This window comes from Mytilus californianus, unplaced genomic scaffold (genome assembly GCF_021869535.1).
Source record: "Mytilus californianus isolate M0D057914Y unplaced genomic scaffold, xbMytCali1.0.p SCAF_15, whole genome shotgun sequence".
NCBI lineage: Eukaryota > Metazoa > Mollusca > Bivalvia > Mytilida > Mytilidae > Mytilus > Mytilus californianus.
The window spans coordinates 21,808,377-21,826,595 of record NW_026262637.1 but is presented as its reverse complement, the minus strand read 5'-3'; the positions used below and the strand labels follow the sequence as shown (position 1 = coordinate 21,826,595).

Sequence of the window (18,219 nt, the reverse complement as noted above, 5' to 3'; positions counted from 1 at the left end):
TTCTTCATCAAGGACCGCCAATTTGCGGGAGAGTTTCCTGGATTATACTGAAGACCTGTGCTCCACTGAGTGGTATATAACGTTTTTAATAAATATTTTTTATAAGATTGGTGAAAATTAGGATTAAAAAAATTAGTAATGAATACACTTTATTAATGTAACTACAGATTTGAAAAGTAAAAGGGGTCAGTGAACAAGGCAATGTGAATGACCCATAAATGCCGCATGACTGACCTTATCTTTTGTTTTTTTACATTTGTATGTTAATGAATGACACATGAAAGCTTTTGATTATATAATTGTTATTGGTCGAGACGAACAGTTTTCATTATAGTAGCTTGTGTAATAAAGCGTGGTAAATTGAGTAATTTAAATATGAGAGATATGTTCTTCATTTTGTATCAACCCTTGAACATAACAATTTCATAGGTAAAATGTGAATTAACCAACAGTATAGCAAATTCTTTGTACATACGATCAAAATAATCCTTACAAAAAGAAAATATTAATAGAAATCCGCGAGAAACACTTGTATTTAGCAAAATTTAGCAAAAACTGCAAATCACATCGCATTTGTTGTCATTTGACAGCGTTCTCGACTAAAAAGCAACTATATAGCAACTATAGTATACTAGTAATTAAAGCAAAACAAATGATTTGATTTTTTTTAATATTTTAAAATTCTAACAGTAAATAAACCACGCAACATATTGAGAACAAGAAAAAGAGATTAGTCAGATGTTCTGCAACGTCGGGACGGCTTGAAATGCCACGTAAAAAGCAGAGTATTTTGGTAGGGCAGCAATTTTCCACTGGACAACCATTGGGCCCTTGCGGATTTGTCGCATGAGTTATTTAACCCGCAGATGACGCGGTACTCTCACAATATTTAACATCGGATTTACTCGCACAACCAAATACCCGGGGTAGATGTATCCTTTCAGAACATTCTATGTATCCATTCAGAATCGTCTATGTAGGTCCTTTCGGACATAACTTGGGAAATCTGTATATTTCTACACCCAAAACCCATTAGATACAAACATTATGACAGAGCCATTTTACAGGTCAGATGATGCGTTTCCCTTCCATGAATGTACATTCTTTACAAAAGCACTTTTTAAATTTTCGCTACAGCTTTTTTAAATTGTTAGAGTGACGCCGCTCAGTGTTTAGTTTTAGTGAATTGTTTTGGGGACACTTTTTTTAAACTATAATGTTGTCCTTTTTGACTGATTATTTTGTTGCCCTATTGTATCTTATCATAAAAAGGGTTGTTATTGAGATCAAAACGACCGATGTATTAAAAGCTGCTGCTAGTGTTAATTTTATACTTTTTAACGCAAATTTTAGTTTTAACTTGAATTGTGTCTGCCGGAAGTTTTCAACTCTTGAAGTTTTGCATTCAATATGGAAATATGTCATGTTTGGAAAGGTACTTGCCCTTGTAATTCTTGTGATTGTTTAACAGAGTGATAATTTGAGGGTAAACACCTACCTCAACAAATCAGCATTTGAGTTCATAATTTGAATTGTTTGGGTTTTGGTTCATAAACAGCGTTAACATACAATCCGTTACGCTCGTACATGCTCATTCTAATACGGACTTCATTAACAGAGGTGTGCTTTTTACAAAACCTGTTCCAACAGAGTTACGAGGAAGAACGACTGGAGTTGACACTTCATTAGTTTGACGGTCACTATCTCAAGTTGGTTGACCGATATGATGTGTCTGTGTCCAAACTCACACGTGACATATTTTGGCGGTTTTAGATTTAGTCATCTAATCTGTAATTTTACCGATTTTGTCATTTTGACTTAGTGTGGAATCGAATGGAGGGAGGTGCATGTATAGCAAGAGACGCATACGGTCGCGCTCCTTTTGGGGTTAATCCCATTCCCTCAGTTTTCGTTTGTTATCTTGATTTGTATTTTCTTACTTGATTTTTTCGATTTTAACATAAATAAACAATTGATGCTTACATTTGAATAATACATGCATGTTTAACTTGGATACATAAAGAACCAAGTATTTTGCTCCTACGCAGTATCTTTTGGTCCCTACTTGTAATGCCATATAACGAAACCCTAATTGAAGGAGGATGGATTTGATACGCATTAAGATTTCTATGTACTGCCCGATTTGCAGTTCGCATGGATGCAATGAAATCAAACCCAGAACAGATCCATTACAGCATCAAAGGTAAAGATCAAATTATTATGTAAAAGCTCAATAAATCTTGATCATTATAAATGAATTCACTTTAGTAATTTATTTAGAGTAACAATGATGTAGGTCATCAGAATCTGTAGAATTTGAAATATAATTCATCAATATAGCTTAGTCTATTACAGTTAGAAAACTATTGTCATGAAACCGTAATTTTGTCAAATGGTGTTTTATAAACCAGTGACTAGGAAGATATCCGTGACAATATGTCTAGTGATACATAGTTTATATATTTTTTAATTTATTGAAAGCTTGCATCGAAAGAAGCGCAAAGTATAATTCCTGGTAAGCGTAATTTTGGGATGGGGACACTTTCAACAGGCAGTGTTGGTTCAATATTTAATATACAATAATTATTGTTTGTAACAGGCACTGATTTCACACTCAACCACTTTGTGGTAAATACTTATTAATTGTGGTTCTTATTGGCGTCGCCTTTAAGTGGTTTATATTTGTAAAACCTTCTCGAAACTAAAACAAATTTGATTTTAATATACTGATCCTTTTGTCAAACATTCAGAATACTCGTTACATTGGTGACGATCATCTGACAATCTACAAGTTTATGAGACAATCAAATACCATCAATCAAAAGTGTACAGAACGGACCAAATCATATTCTGCTTAGTTTGTTCTAGTACTAAATAATTATGCAAAAATAAGAATAAGTAATAGTATGCTAGCTATTGAACATGGTCGATACAACAAAACAGCCTTAGAAAATAGAATATGACACTTATGCCATCAAGAGGTGGAAGACGAATTCCATTTTATCATTACATGTACAGAACTTAATAAACATAGGATCAAAAAGTTTAATGAAATTTCTAATATTGTTCCTCGTTTTAATTCAACGAGTAATGAAAACAAATTTGATTTTATAGTTTCTTGATAAGAATGCGATATATTGATTATCATTGTTAACAGTATAAGTGAAAAGTATAATGAGAGAAACACCTATAATGTCAATACATAAAGTGTGTATGATTCATGACTAATATTATAATATATATAATCAAGATATTTGAAATGATAACTTTATGGAGGAGGCATGTTGTCAAAAATAGTATTGTAATAAATATTAACACTTTCTTTCGATGCTTCATGTTTTGTTATTTATATGTTTTACTTTAGTAACAATCCTATTGTTTGGATTTTAAACTAATAAAGTTCTTATTCATTCTTATTCTTATTCTGTTCTAATTATGACTGAAATATCGAGTTTTCGCTGAAGGTTACAGTTTCAGCAATCAATAAGTAATACAATATTGAAGTAAGTCCGTATGGTGACCTGTAAATGTTCACATCTTTGTCTTTTGGTCTTTATGGATAGTTGTCTCATTAGCAATAATACCCGATTCCCTTATTTAATTCCATATACTATTTTTCACTGGTAGAAAAAAAGAGCATATTTTACAATAAATTAGAATAAACGTTTTGATATAATTTGAATTCGATGGTAATTTCATACAATTTTCGAGTGAAATAAACCAACAAAGTTATCACTTCTGAATTGATACATATCAAAGTATTGCATTAAATAATTATTCACAAAATATGTACCATATCATAAATACATTATATCTCCATTACTTGTTCATCATTTACTACAGTCATTGAACTTTATAAAAGTAGTAAATAGCAGGGAATAAATCGACAACCTTATAATGACCTATAATTGAACAGCTATGATTGTAAACGATTTAGTAAGGTCTCGTTTTGATTTTTGCCGTTGAATTACTTAAATTATTATTCATCGTCGGTCATACTTAGAATTGTTAAAAAGTATCGGTTTGAAGCATTGAATTTTCAATTTGTTGAAAATCAAACAAAAATCGTTTTTATTGTTCGATTGCTATCTCGATTATGTTTACATCGTATTTCATCTTATACATGTATATCGCAGTTACAATGCCATTTGTCCTCAAATAAGTTTTCTTTCCATGTTAACTTGATTTTCGATCTGAAACTCGACTTGGACCTTGAAAAAGAGGCTTTCAATATCGATTTTTATAGTCGAGTGAACGAAGTTTATCTAATATTTCAAGAAATATTTTCTCTCTCAAATTTTAGAACCGTTTTCTCTCTAATCTTAGAACCGTTTGTACCTACATTCAGACATTTTTACTGTGTGCATTTTTCAGAAACACTTTTTTATATGAAAAACATAAATGTAAGGTTTGTATATATATATTTTTGATTATTCGAGAAAAAACCCTGCAATTGCCAAATAACTCTTCTTGTGGTCAAATGAGTCTCTAAAAAGATAATATATAAAAACAAGTAAATGTGGTATGATTGCAAAGACTACAGTTCATCGTACGGCCTTCAACAATTATCAAAATGCATATCGTATAGGTAGCTATAAAAGGCTCTGATTTATGTACAAAAAACCCGAAATATGATATAAAGTAACAAACGACAACCACTGAATTAGAGGCTTCTGACTTTGGACAGCCATATACAGAATGTAGCGGGGTTAAAAATGTTTGTGAGCGCTCAACCCGTCTTCTAGCATGAGACAATGGTGTAGAACAAACTGTAAAAATCAGTTGGAAATGGCTTGACTCACCAGATCGACACGAACACAAAAAAATTATTTTAATATTTTAAATGGAAAATCACAGATAAAAAAGGAGATGAAATGTTATAACATTACTTTTGGTACAAGTGTCTTGAGTGTCTAGATGTCATCTTCTTTTTCTTTGTCGAAATAGTTGTTTGTTTTTATAGTGATTAAGATTATATTACAATGTTGACTGCTGTACCCCAATTTTTGACATTTTTACCTATTATGTCTGTTTGTTTTGCCAACACATTGTTGTGAATATAATGGAATTATATGCGACTGTCATACAAGTGAATGTAGGACAGAAAGTCACAGGACAAAAAGTCACGGACAAAAAGTCACGGACGAAAAGTCACAGGACAAAAAGTCACAATTCAATTTTGAGATTATTTTTCTCTGAACAAGAAAACACTAATTTTTAAAATAATTTTTTGATTTTTTCCTGAACTATAATATATGAAGCAACTTTGTAATTAAAATTTATTCAATAAATATCAATGATATTCAAATAATTGTTATGATAACAAAATGTCAAAGTGGTTTGGCACTTAAATGGCTTCATGGTGCCAAGAAATATATCATTTGCATGATTAAAATTTAATAATTTTTCATTTATCAAGGCTTATGAACAATTTCCTAAACTTAAAAATGAATAAATGTAAAAAAAGACTTTATTTGAAGATCTTTCTCTTATATATTCAAACAATTGTCAACAAATTATTTGTGACTTTTTGTCCTGTGACTTTTTGTCCTATCCAATTTGTGACTTTATGTCCTGTGACTTTTTGTCCTGTGACTTTCTGTCCGTTTACCATACAAGTGAGAGGTTTAGCTAGCTATAAAACCAGGTTTAATCCACCATTTTCTACATAAGGAAATACCTGTACCATGTCAGGAATATGACAGTTGTTTTCCATGCGTTTGATGTGGTTGAGCTTTTGATTTTATCATATTATAAAGGAATTTCCGTTTTGAATTTCCCTTGGAGTTCGGTATTTTTGTTATTTTACTTTTATTTCAATTTCAACTGTGTAGATGCATAACGCATAGAGCGTGAACCGTTATTTTGAAATACTGTAAATTATAGACAGTTAGACAATGTACGCATATATATACATGTCATATAAATTTCGAAACTTATGTTTAAAGAATAAAGATTTTACAGAGTTTATTACAATTTTAAAGAAAATTAACATTAAGAATTAAGATTTATTGCTGTCGTTTAATTGATCATGTTTTGAAAACATGTCATAAACATGGTTATGAAATGAGAGATGAACCAAATTTATCTTTACGGCTATAAATTTCGTTGATCTTTAAAATCTACAAGTGACAATGTAAAGTTTGTTTTAAGCTTTCAAAGAAATACTTAAATGTATAGTTGAAGATAATATTGTATACGGATGCAGATATTTTATTAAATCTTTATTTTGCTTTTGATGTTTTGTTTTGTTCATCGGTATTTGGTCTTCATTTATTATAACTTGTTATGAAATATAATATATAATTGATATCGACATCATGGGTTACATTTTCCGAAAAATTGCCCTCTTCACTTGACAGGTTATGCAGATTTCTACAGATAGAGCAGTTTGCCTGGTCCATTTGTACCTCGATCGGGTTTCATCTAGAAATTGACTATTATAGGAAGCGGAGATCAAACGATCATGTGAAATGTCATGACGGCAATGTTTCCATTGTGATTTTTCATTTACGGTAGAAACCTTTAACCAACATGTTCATATAAAGTGTATACTTCTGGGGTGTCATTATATTGCGTTGTTATAATTTATTGACCCAGGCACTTATTTATGAAAAAAGTACCTATATACCATAATATAACACTATAAAGGTATTTTTTTTAGTGACAAATCCCTGTGGTTATTGACAGTATGGGGGGAGGGGAGGGGGGGGGGGGGGGGTGTTGTTAACGACGTTGGCTAAACGACGTAGTTTATTGCTCTGTCCTTTTTCGTTCATTTTTTTTTTCTTCTTCTATAATTCACCCTATCGATTTATACTTCAATAATTCCTATACCAAACACTTAAAGATAGATTGGAATGCAAAATGGTTTCCTTTTTTTTTATTCTTTTTCTCATTATAAGAATTCATCAACATGGATAGACAACTCTTATTGAAAGATCTAATTTCATACAAAATTTGAATAAAATAAAATGAGCTTGTTTTGTCGTTCCATCGAGAGGTCATTCAACAAGGGTTTCTTGGTTATTACGTAAACGCCAACTCCTTTATTCACTGCCCTTATCAGAATTATCTAACAAATAAAATTTGTAAACCTCTACAACCCTGCTATAAATGTAGCTGCAATTTTAAAATTCTAAAAATGCCACTACCTACATTAGCTATGTGAGAATCGAACCGAGTTTCAGCCTTTTCTTCACTTGGGAATACTTCTCATAAATGTCGAGAGCTTGTATGAACATATGTACTATACTATAATACAAAAGTTTGTTTTTAAATATTTTTTTTACTCCGTATAGGGTATTTTTTCTGTTCAAAGCTGGGATGGAATATATATCCAAATTGATGGCATCTAAAACAAGTAACTACTCTCTGTAACACAACGAAGTTCCCAGAATCAACACGAACTGTCACTCACAATGTGTTTATAATCATCCTGATAATCAAATTATTAACCCCTCGAATTTAAAGCTGCAACCTGATTCAGTACTTAAAAACGATTTTTCGACGTTAATACAATATACATATTTATTCTTTGATAATTAAGATGCAAAATTAATAATTCAAAATCCTCACTCACCTTGTATAGATTTTATTCCATCATAGAATAATCAGTTCCTCCAAATCAATGGGGAATGTCATTTTCCTATTGTCAATTTCTGATCTTGTTAATTAAGTCGTAACAGATCCTGACACACCTAATTTAAGGCTTAAATCAATGTAAACACTTCCATGCGATGGAGGCATATATTGTACACATCCACATATTGTACAAATAAATATTTTTTAAATATCAAAATTTTTGTCACTTAATTTAAATGTCAAGGGTTCAATGTTCACATCATGACGTGTTTGTTTTGGTATTTCGAAGGATACATATTTGATAGAGTATGTCTAACTTATTGCTCCCTTTGGACTCTTCTTATTTATCTCTATAATTCTCTTCCATTAATTATGAGAGTCTCTTTTTTATTTCTTTATCCTTTACGCCTAGGCAACCGCATCGGGCATTGACGTATACGTAAGATAAACAATCGGATGGTCAATTCTCTGATCGGAACTTGACTGGAACCAATTAAATTTTAACACCTAAAAGTCAAGTATTTTTTTCGTGATTACAAATATGTACTTTTCAAGATAGACTCGGCGGTCTGTTGATGAAACAACTTTATCGTAACATTTCCTTGAACAATTAAAACTACCGCGTTTTATAAATAAAGAAAACAAATCAGCGATTTTGAAAGTAAATTGTAAACACAAGTTTGCACATCTTGATTTTGTATCTAAATGTAATTTATCTGCCTTCTCCTTGACAAAAAATATACTTCACATGTTTCCTTGCTTGGTATTTTTCTTCATCCCAAGTTATTTGTTTTGCTTGAAGGGGTTCAGAGAATATAATGTCAAGATTGACTAGGACTTTTGAAACATTTTCAAAGACGAATTTCAAATTCTTATTAAAGAGAATATATGTTGAACAAAATTTCAATTTTTCAAGTTCGAGAAAGACAACTTACTCCTTAGTTCGCCTCATGGCAATGACCAGACAAAAATCAATCCGTAATGTAAAGGTCGGAAGGATATAAACAATACAATAAAACGTGCTCACATATCATCAGGTACTTGTGTCAACTTCATCAACATTACAAAATCAATAATCAATACGACTACTTGACTAATACAGAGTAAAACTATTTCTGTCCCCATCAGATATTCTATACAAATGGTGAAACACATGCTTCATAGCAGAATTTCTCTCTTTGAGATTTGATTTTTTTATTGTTTTGTTTTTTTAACATAATCCAGATTACTCTGGTCAGTAATTAAGGATTGGTTATAACGCAACACAACTACAGCGACATTATTTCATATCTATGATATATACAATACCACTGTGTAAAAATCAGAGAAGAATAGCTTCACGTTTCATACCACAACTTACCATTATATTTATGTGTATTGCTTTCTAAGTAACTAGAAATCTCTTTTTGATCTTTGAATTTGTATTTTTAGGAATACTTAACAAGCTATATATAGGGTCTTTGCATAATTTAAATTAATTACCACTGTCACAATGTTTGTGTATTGTCTTTAATTTATATTTCTAAATATGTTTTATCCTTCTATTATTTTGTCTTTTCCTGTTGTTTTAATATCCTGTATGGGATTCTATATAATTAATTCATAGATTTTGTTCCATGGTCTCGAAAACAAACATGAAATGTGTGTAGGATTCTGTTAGACAAATAGATAATCATTTATATAAACAAGAGTTAAAAATTATAATTGTACACACTAACAATAGAGAGAAGTACTTATATGTGCATATTTTTTTTAATTATCGGGGAAAAAAATCTGAAAAATTCCCTATTTTGAACACAATTCTTTAGATATGGACTGAGCAACTTTAGATCCTTCTGATTCAGAAGATAAATGAGTTTCAGTTGTATTTGTATGATATGAACTATGTTTTTCTTTTAAAAATTATATTTTTTTTATCTCTAAAACACACAAATAAAGGGACAAGTCTACAAAACGAACAAATCACAAGTGCAGAAAAATAAAATTCGACGATAGGTCGTAAACATGTAAATTATGATGTGGATTAAAAAAATATAAACTTAAAAGTTATTGACTCTGCTATGATTGTTCTTCATTGTAAACAGAAATGTCACTAAATAAATAATGATTTAAATTTTATATCAACAAGAACTTGAAGTATAGTAAATATTTACTGTCTTTACTTGTAAAGTACATAAGTACAAAAATACATTTAAAGATAGATAGCTGATTAAAAAGTTAATGATTTCATAAATATATGTTCAGTAGAATATTTACCAAATGTTTGTAGAAAAGGTTATTACCCGGTACCATCAGCAGCTAAACATTTACATTTGCATGAAAGTAGTTATTTTAGAAATAAGATTATTTCTAAACTATGCAAACGAAAGTTATGCATACAATTTGCAGATAAAATCTTTTGGCATTGAACGATCTTTAAGAGGATAAATAAAAGGCAAGATGTCAAACAAGCTATGGTAACGGGGGAATCTCTATGTTAAAGTCCAGAAATAATACAAGTAAGAAAATAAGGCGAAGGAAAATGAAGCGACCAAATATATATTTGACGAAAAAGGTGACGTCTTTATTTGCAAAAATTAGTTGTTAAAATTCAATTCAGTTGTTTCCAAAAATTGTTTCCAAAAATTACAAAATAACAAAAGTGAACAAATAAGTGATGATTATATATATGTTTGTTATCACTTTCCAGAATGACAATGCTTTTATTATCAGAACATGCTGTTGTTATCATTCCAAAAGGGTCTAATGAGCGTATTATTTTTTTTCAAATCAGTCCACATCTTAACAGAAATATTAAAATCCGTTTTAAACGTAATACAATAGCATCTTACCTAATTACAAAACATATCTCCATCAATATCCAATATCATGTATTTATATAATAGACTTAAGAAAATGCTCTGATATACACAGTGACAGCTAGTATTCTCTGTAACGGAATGTTTGCCTTCAATGACTCCAATAATCCTTGGTCAATTACCATATTCAACAAATGATTGAATTATTGAAAGCTCGTCATGCCTTTGTTTATAGCAATCTGACGAAAAGTTTTTCACACGTTCATTCTGGCACTGGGCTTATATTATTCATGAATTATTTAATCAATTGATGAATACGATATTTATCGTTTGCAATACTTTATAATATGACCAGGAAAAAGCAATTTCTTGAAGGATTAAAGAAAAATGATTTTTCGAACTCAATTTCACAGACGATTTAATTGTGGGTACGTGTGAAATAAGATTTTGAAGTAAAATTAAATGGCGTGAAAGGAAATGCATTTTGTTTAGAAGTCTTTAATTGGTATCCAGTTTTAATAAAGAATTCGTGTAAGTAACACACACTAATCTGGGTTGAAGAGTTGTAGTAGCAATGGTACAAAGTTAATTATTATCTTTATATAAAGTACGTAGAAATCGATGTAAACATCCGGTCTGTATTGGGGGCAGCCGCTGTCTTTGGTGCACAATTGTCTCACTGGTAATCATACCAAATGTGATTTTTATACTATAACAGCATTTCTTTCACTCGAAATTTTAAGTACTTTAAAACAAATGTTGTAATTGAGTGTCCCGGTTGTTGAACCCTAACCATATTATAAGTGCGGAACAGATCTGGTGTACCTTTGTCATTTCAGGGCCATTTACAGCTAACTATGCGGTATGGGTTTTGCTCATTGTTGAAGACCGTACGGTATAGTTGTTAACTTCTATGTCATTTGGTCTCTGGTGGAGAGTTGTCTCATTGGCAATTAACACGTCTTCTTATTTAATTTTATACTATTTTTTGTTTTTGTTTCCCAGTGAGAGAGAGAATTTCCACTGAATATATTTAACTACAGGGACATTTTTTAGAAAATTCTTTCAATCTTTCTGAAATTTACAGTATCACCGTTTTATATGTGTACACTCCAGTTTAAACAAGGAACTAAATCATACTCCAAAAGATGGTTGGTTCATAAGTGCTATGATTTTGTCGTTCATATACAAATTAATTCATGTTGGTGAAGGATACATGTAATCTTCGATGAAAAAATTTTACAAAAACATTAAAAAAAAAAAGCTTGAGAGGCTGCAGAAAAAAATGTCTTCAACTGCAGTTCTGATTTATGAATAAATGTAAAAATAGTTATAAAATATTTAAAATATACCGTTTAGTGTCATTCATATTTGGATTCAAGGTTTAAACAACTTTCTGATTTTGATACCTTGGGCTATGGAAAATTGGCAATACCTCCTTTTTACGAGAAAGAAATACAATTTCTCATAAAGCAAAATAAATAAGTACAAAACGTATTTTAAAATGGCATTTTTCGAAAAATCAGTAATTAATTGTTTGGCATTGTATACTTTAATCCCACCGCACAATGTTTTAAGATATATCTGCTATAAGATCACAGTTATAGGAAATTCCAAGAAATCTGGAATGACTGATTCGTGCATCCATCTCTTTTCAGAGCAATAAATGAATATTTCATGAAATGTTTATTTTATCCTTTTGAAATGTCATAAAACTTCTTGAAAAATGTTTGTGGTGGTCTCTCACAAGGAATATTGAGGAATTATAAAGTGTTTATAAACATTTTCTTCAGGTAATAAACAGAAAATTAAACAACTTAGTTCCGTGCCGATATCGTTCTGGGAATTACGTTTTTAAATTCTGACGTGAGCAAGTATGTTTACTCAAATGCCAAGCACCAAAATAAAGAAGAAAAACTGCTTCAATGACACCAAAGCGTTTTTCATGCACAGCTTGAATAAACTATGACGCATAAGTGTCGTGGTAAACTTTACTTTATACTTTGATAACAATTAAGATTGACTTCATTGTCGAGGTCTCTCTGTTATTTATTCATATATTATCGAAAATAAGATTAATTTTTCAGATCTTTCGCAATATATACCATTCATTTGATATGGTCAAATAGTTGATTCTTTCCAAATACAACTAAGAGCACGCAATATTGGTAAATGTATTGTTGAGGAAAGATAATTTGTTGACCTTGACCTCTTATTGTTTCTGTTGACTATAACATTGACGAATAACATATTTCATTTGTAATAATTGTAACTAAATTAGCTGCATGGGATTGCTGAACTAAAAACATATCTTATACTTTGAATGCAGTTATAGCGTGCTCTTTTGAATTGTTATCACAAGTGTATGTCACCGAATATCCTCCCCCCCCCCCCCCCCCCCCCCACAAAAAAAAACAAAATCAAAAACCAACATAACAAACAACAACAACAAACAAACATAAAACAACATTTAAAGGGTAACACATTCTAAAGGGCAACACACGGTCTTCGATAATGATTAGTTTTTATCATATGTCAAACTCTAAATAGCTCTCGACACGATGGGAAATTAAATGAACTTAAGATGCCTAAGGCTTTATGTTTTAGCTCACATTTGATCAAGGTAAATGTGAGATATTGCCATTAACAAATAAAGACAAAATGTTGACAGCTAGATGCCGTTTGTGTTTTGGCTCACCTTGGCTCACATGTTGATGTAAGAAATAGCTATATATATATTGGCGTCCGTCGTGCGTGAACATTTTCAAAATTTCCTCTGAACCCACTCGGCCAATCTGGACCAAACTTAGATACAATCACTCTGATGGTATATCTAGTTTATATTTTATGCCGTGTATGTCCGCCAAGCAAAACACATGGCGATATGTCAACAAATAGAACAAAGGAATCAACCAGTTTTTCGACTATTATCTTGAAATTCGTAACAGGTAGCGAAGAATCAGCACGTCAAGATCTACCATTCTTACTTTTGCACTCGACTCCAATCTTAATAGACTAGGATTGTTAGTTTTCCTACCGAAGGTCGGTGGTTCTCTCCGGGCACTCTGGCTTCCTCCACCAATAAAAACTGACCGCCACGAAATAGCACAACGGTGTTGATAGTGGCGTTAGACACCATTCAATCAATCAATCAATACTTTTTGTTTGGAATCGTCAATTGAAACATTATAGGAATTGTGGCCCTTAAATGACTTATTTACCAATTTTTTTTTTAAATTATCTTAAAAATTATAACAGATAGAGAGATATTGTCATAACAACATAAAAAATCAGCATTAGACGATCTACAAATAACTTTATACGGTTGAAATCGTCATTTTTTTAATATGAGTTATGAAATTTGAAAAAAAAGGCAGGACAGGAGTTTTGAGTAAAAAATAAAAGGCAGGATGAGCAACTTGGCAAAAAAAAAAAAGGGTGACTATTTATGTAAAAAAGTCAGGATAAACTAATAAAAAAAGGCAGGACCATATAGAGTGAAAAATAAAAAGGCAGGACAGAGATAACAACTAATCTAAACAAAATTGTTTATCCTAGTCCCCCCATAAAAATCAAATGGTAGCTCCCAAAGACGGATATGTTTAAACGAAAACTTCCGAGTTAATTCCCCTCAAGTATCAAATACTGACGATGAAAATAAATATTTTTTGTCATTTTGAACTTTTTTCTTGACAATCAGAAAGCAAGGACTATAAATATCTTCCTTCTCACTGGTGTTAAACTGATAATCGTAACTGAAATTACGACGATCCCAATATGGCGACGGCAGAAATAGGTAAAATCTTTTCAGTCATTTTTAAAGGCAGTGCTTTAATGCCTTTCTGGTTGCCGGGTTAATCCTTCCTTCCGCGATATCCAACTTATCTACGTGGGGGGTCAGTAGGCTCCAAGTAGATCCGGAAATGTTGAATTCTCTCCTCTTCTTATGGTGATATAAAATGTTTTTTGTTTCATTTCATTTACATTGGGAAATAGAGAAACGATCATTGTGTTTTGTTAGTTTTAAGAACTTTTGATATATTTGTATTTTGCATTATAAGCAGTCAACCGATTGACAAACTAGAATTATTTGAATTCCGTGTGGAAAGAGCTCGGGTTAATTTCGAGTGTTATCTGCAATCTAGATGTTTATTAATCATTTCAGTCGTTGATATAATAATTAAAGGTCGACTGAACATGAATTATATTATACAATTTATAGCGTATTTATGTTTATGCACGTGAACCCGTCTAACGTTATTGTTATTTCGCAGTTATACAAAGTAGCAAATTATCGTTCCTGAATAGGTGGCGCCGTGGTAGCCGATCCTGTTCCTCAACTTCTGGTTTCTGCACTGTGCAACTATTTCAGTTACATTTTTAATTAACGATGCCAAGTACTTGTTGTTGTGTACCTGGATGTCATTTAAGAGGAGGACATGCATTTCCAAATGACTTAAAAAGAAGGAAAAGTTGGATCAACGCCATGGCCCATACGCAGATTGGACGAGAACACGATGTCGATGAAATCGAGGAGTCCATCTCAATCAGCTGTTGTTTGCAAGGCACGTTTTACTGAAAAAGACTACGTGCAGGAAACTATTCATGGTAAAACTCTATTTTCTTTTTGAAATATATAGTTATATATGTAATCGCCATGCGAATAAACCAAAGTCTGTTTACAACCGCAATTATCGTTTTAGAATAAAAGGGGGTGGTTAATTCAAGACGTCATAATTTTTTGGATTACGATTCAATGTGATCTGTTTGAGATTTTTTGGTGATTGCTACAATTATAATGATTTCTTACAAGAGGTATATCATACTGAGAATTATTTTAGCAGTAATTATGCTAATGTAGTAATGACAGGAATGCATAAGCTATGCCTCATAGACTTTCTTGAAAAATATCAATGACAATGTTAACAGGATAATAATAATGATAATAATAAAAAGCTTTATTTAGAGTCGGCAAGGTATACAAACAAAGACAAACATCAGCTCTAATGAGCTTTTAACCGACATACAAGACATTTATAACAATACAACATATAACAATACAACACATAATACACATGCAATAAATTACACAGCACAAAAAGAAGCACTAAAAAGCATGATGGTAATAAGCAGAATATAAGCATAAGCTAGGTATTAGAGCTAAAAGCATATAAGTGTAAACTAGGCATAAAAGCTGGTAAAATGCATAGCATAAAATGTTTTAAAGAAAAAAGGGGGTATGATCTAAATGGTAAATAATTTTAGCATAATATATTAACTAAAAATCTGCACAAACTGTGCACTTACAGTCATTTCCATTCCATGACTTTAAAATATTTTTGAACTGACTAAAATTAGCAATTTTTCTAAAATCATCAGGTAGATCATTCCATAAAACAGCAGTTGTGTATTTAAAAGAGTTCTTACCATAGGTTGATGTTCGGACCCTAGGTATATCTACAATATTAGAATAAAGGAACAAAACAATGACATGCTCTCATCTATATTATAGTTATTTAGGTACATACAATGTACGTTTGTTGCATAAGTCTCTCATTGTTTGTCCTTTGGATTTACATAACATTCATTGAATCAGGCAAACATAGTTTTATCCAGATTGTAATGAATAAATCTAGTTAATATTTCGCCAGGTAGTATAAAGTATACATTGCAAATGGAAGTTCATTTAATTATCAAAAAACTAATGTTTTATAACCTTTTTCAGGGCGCAAACCCACCATACAGAGACTTAAGTCTACTGCCATTCCCAGCCTATTTTCCTGGACCAAGCAAGAGACTGAATCGTCCGCAAAAAGAAAAATCAGGGCAGTTTCCTGTGAAAACAAAAGAACTAAACTTGATGAATATTGTAGTAGAAATCTAGAGGAAAGTTTTGATTGTAAAGTTGGTTTTCCTGAAGAAGTCATTCATACTGCAGAAAGGATTTATGACTGTCCACCACCAACTGCTGAGCTAATGTTGAGCTTCACAGATGGAATTACGCAAACACCATCAATGCCTATGTTTTCAGCAGAGAATTTTGAAATGAATACATGTGACACAGCCATGCATTTTTATAACGGTTTAGAGTTGTATACTAAATTTTTATTTGTTTTGACCACACTTGGTCAAGCAGCACATTGTTTGAGATACATATATTTTCAAATTGATAGGGTGTCAGTTGAAAATCAGTTTTTTTGTGACTTTGATGAAATTGAGGCATTATACAACCAACTTTGAACTGTCTAGATTCTAGATTGAATCTAGTGTTAAGAATATTGTGTATACATGGATTGTTTTTATGTCCATACAGTGGTGTGAGGCTAACACTTGGCCATCTAGTGGTTTAGTCATTTATTTTTCGCCATCCAACTTCAAATTAAAGTTTCCTACGACTTGGATTATTATTGACAGCACAGAATATCCCGTGATAAAACCTAAAGCTCCTAGAGCTCAGGCAACCTTGTCATCATATAAAAACAGAAACACTGAAAATTCTTGTATGTTCGACACCTGGTGGTTTAGTCAACTATGTCCCTAATGCATATGTTGGTTGTACCAGTGACTATGAAATAGTTGAAAGATGTAGAATAGTTCAATTATGTGATCCAGGTGACTGTGATGGCAGACAAAGGTTTAAATGTGCATGATTTGTTTGCTAACTTTTTTCAAAAAAAGAAACAGAATTAGTTCCAAAACTCTTATACGGGATAGAAAGGTCTCCAATTAACACGTGCACATAGAGCGAATTATTGGACTTGGCAAAACATACAAAATCCTAATAAATCCTATGAATGGAACTGAAACAAAACTTTCATCTGAAATAACATTTAGTTGTTTTATGTTGTGTAATTTTACAACTTGTATTGTGCCAAAGGATGCATAAATAAAAGTGACGCAATGAATTTTGTTCTGATATATATATATATTTACAATTACATGCACATGTAAATTGTAATGCATATAAAAATAAGGAGATGTGGTATGATATTCAGTGAGTTTATCGAACTAAAGTGCATAAGAAATGGGTTTAAGCAGTTACAGGTGTTACTGTCACCGTACAATCTCCAACAATGAGAAAAACTTGTACTGTGTAAAAAATTTCAGAGATCTTACAACTAAGTTTTGTTGTCTCACCTTGTCTTTGGTGAATTGTTTATATCTGTTGATGTAAATATAAAAAAGAAGATGTGGTATGATTGCCAATGAGACAACTCTCCACAAGAGACCAAATGACACAGAAATTAACAGCTATAGGTCACAGTACACCCTTCAACAATGAGCAAAGCCCATACCGCACAGTCAGCTATAAAAGGCCCCGAAATGACAATGTAAAACAATTCAAACAAGAAAACTAACGGCCTAATTTATGTACAAAAAATGAACGAATATAACAAATATGCAACACATAAACAAACTACAACCACTGAATTACAGGCTCCTGACTTGGGACAGGCACATACATGAACATACAGAATGTGGCGGGGTTAAACATGTTAGCTGGATCCCAACCCTCCCCCTAACATGGGACAGTGGTGTAACAGTACAATATAAGAACAAACTATAAAAATCAGTTGGAAGAGGCTTAACTCATCAGATGGATAAATACAAATACAAGTGGACGTGGTCGGGTAGTTGTACATCCAAACAACAAAAAGACACTAAGTACAGATCTGAGAGTACTCGCAGTTACTAACAGCTAGTTCAAAGCCACTTACAACTGATAAAAAAATCTTGCATCTAAGACTAAATTATCAATCCGTAAGCTCCCTTTAGAATTTTATAAATTTTAGATTTTACATTTCTGAGTAATGGGGTTTTATTCATTAAAAAAGGG

At 31.7% G+C, this 18,219-nt stretch overlaps 1 protein-coding gene and 1 long non-coding RNA gene across 2 annotated transcripts in view; one reads left to right on the top strand and one right to left on the bottom strand.

Moving 5' to 3' along the window:
* Positions 1 to 7,779, bottom strand: part of LOC127725651 (hormonally up-regulated neu tumor-associated kinase-like) — a 41,421-nt gene extending 33,642 nt beyond the window's left edge. The window contains exon 1 of the mRNA XM_052232751.1: positions 7,583 to 7,779. The gene's annotated coding sequence lies outside the window, so the exon portion shown is untranslated. The remainder of the gene's footprint in view (positions 1 to 7,582) is intronic.
* A 6,808-nt stretch (positions 7,780 to 14,587) lies between these two features.
* LOC127725668 (uncharacterized) lies at positions 14,588 to 17,287 on the top strand. Its single transcript, XR_007993097.1, has 2 exons — positions 14,588 to 14,990; positions 16,108 to 17,287. It is a non-coding gene; the product is annotated as an uncharacterized LOC127725668 (long non-coding RNA).
* The last annotated feature ends 932 nt before the right edge of the window (positions 17,288 to 18,219 follow it).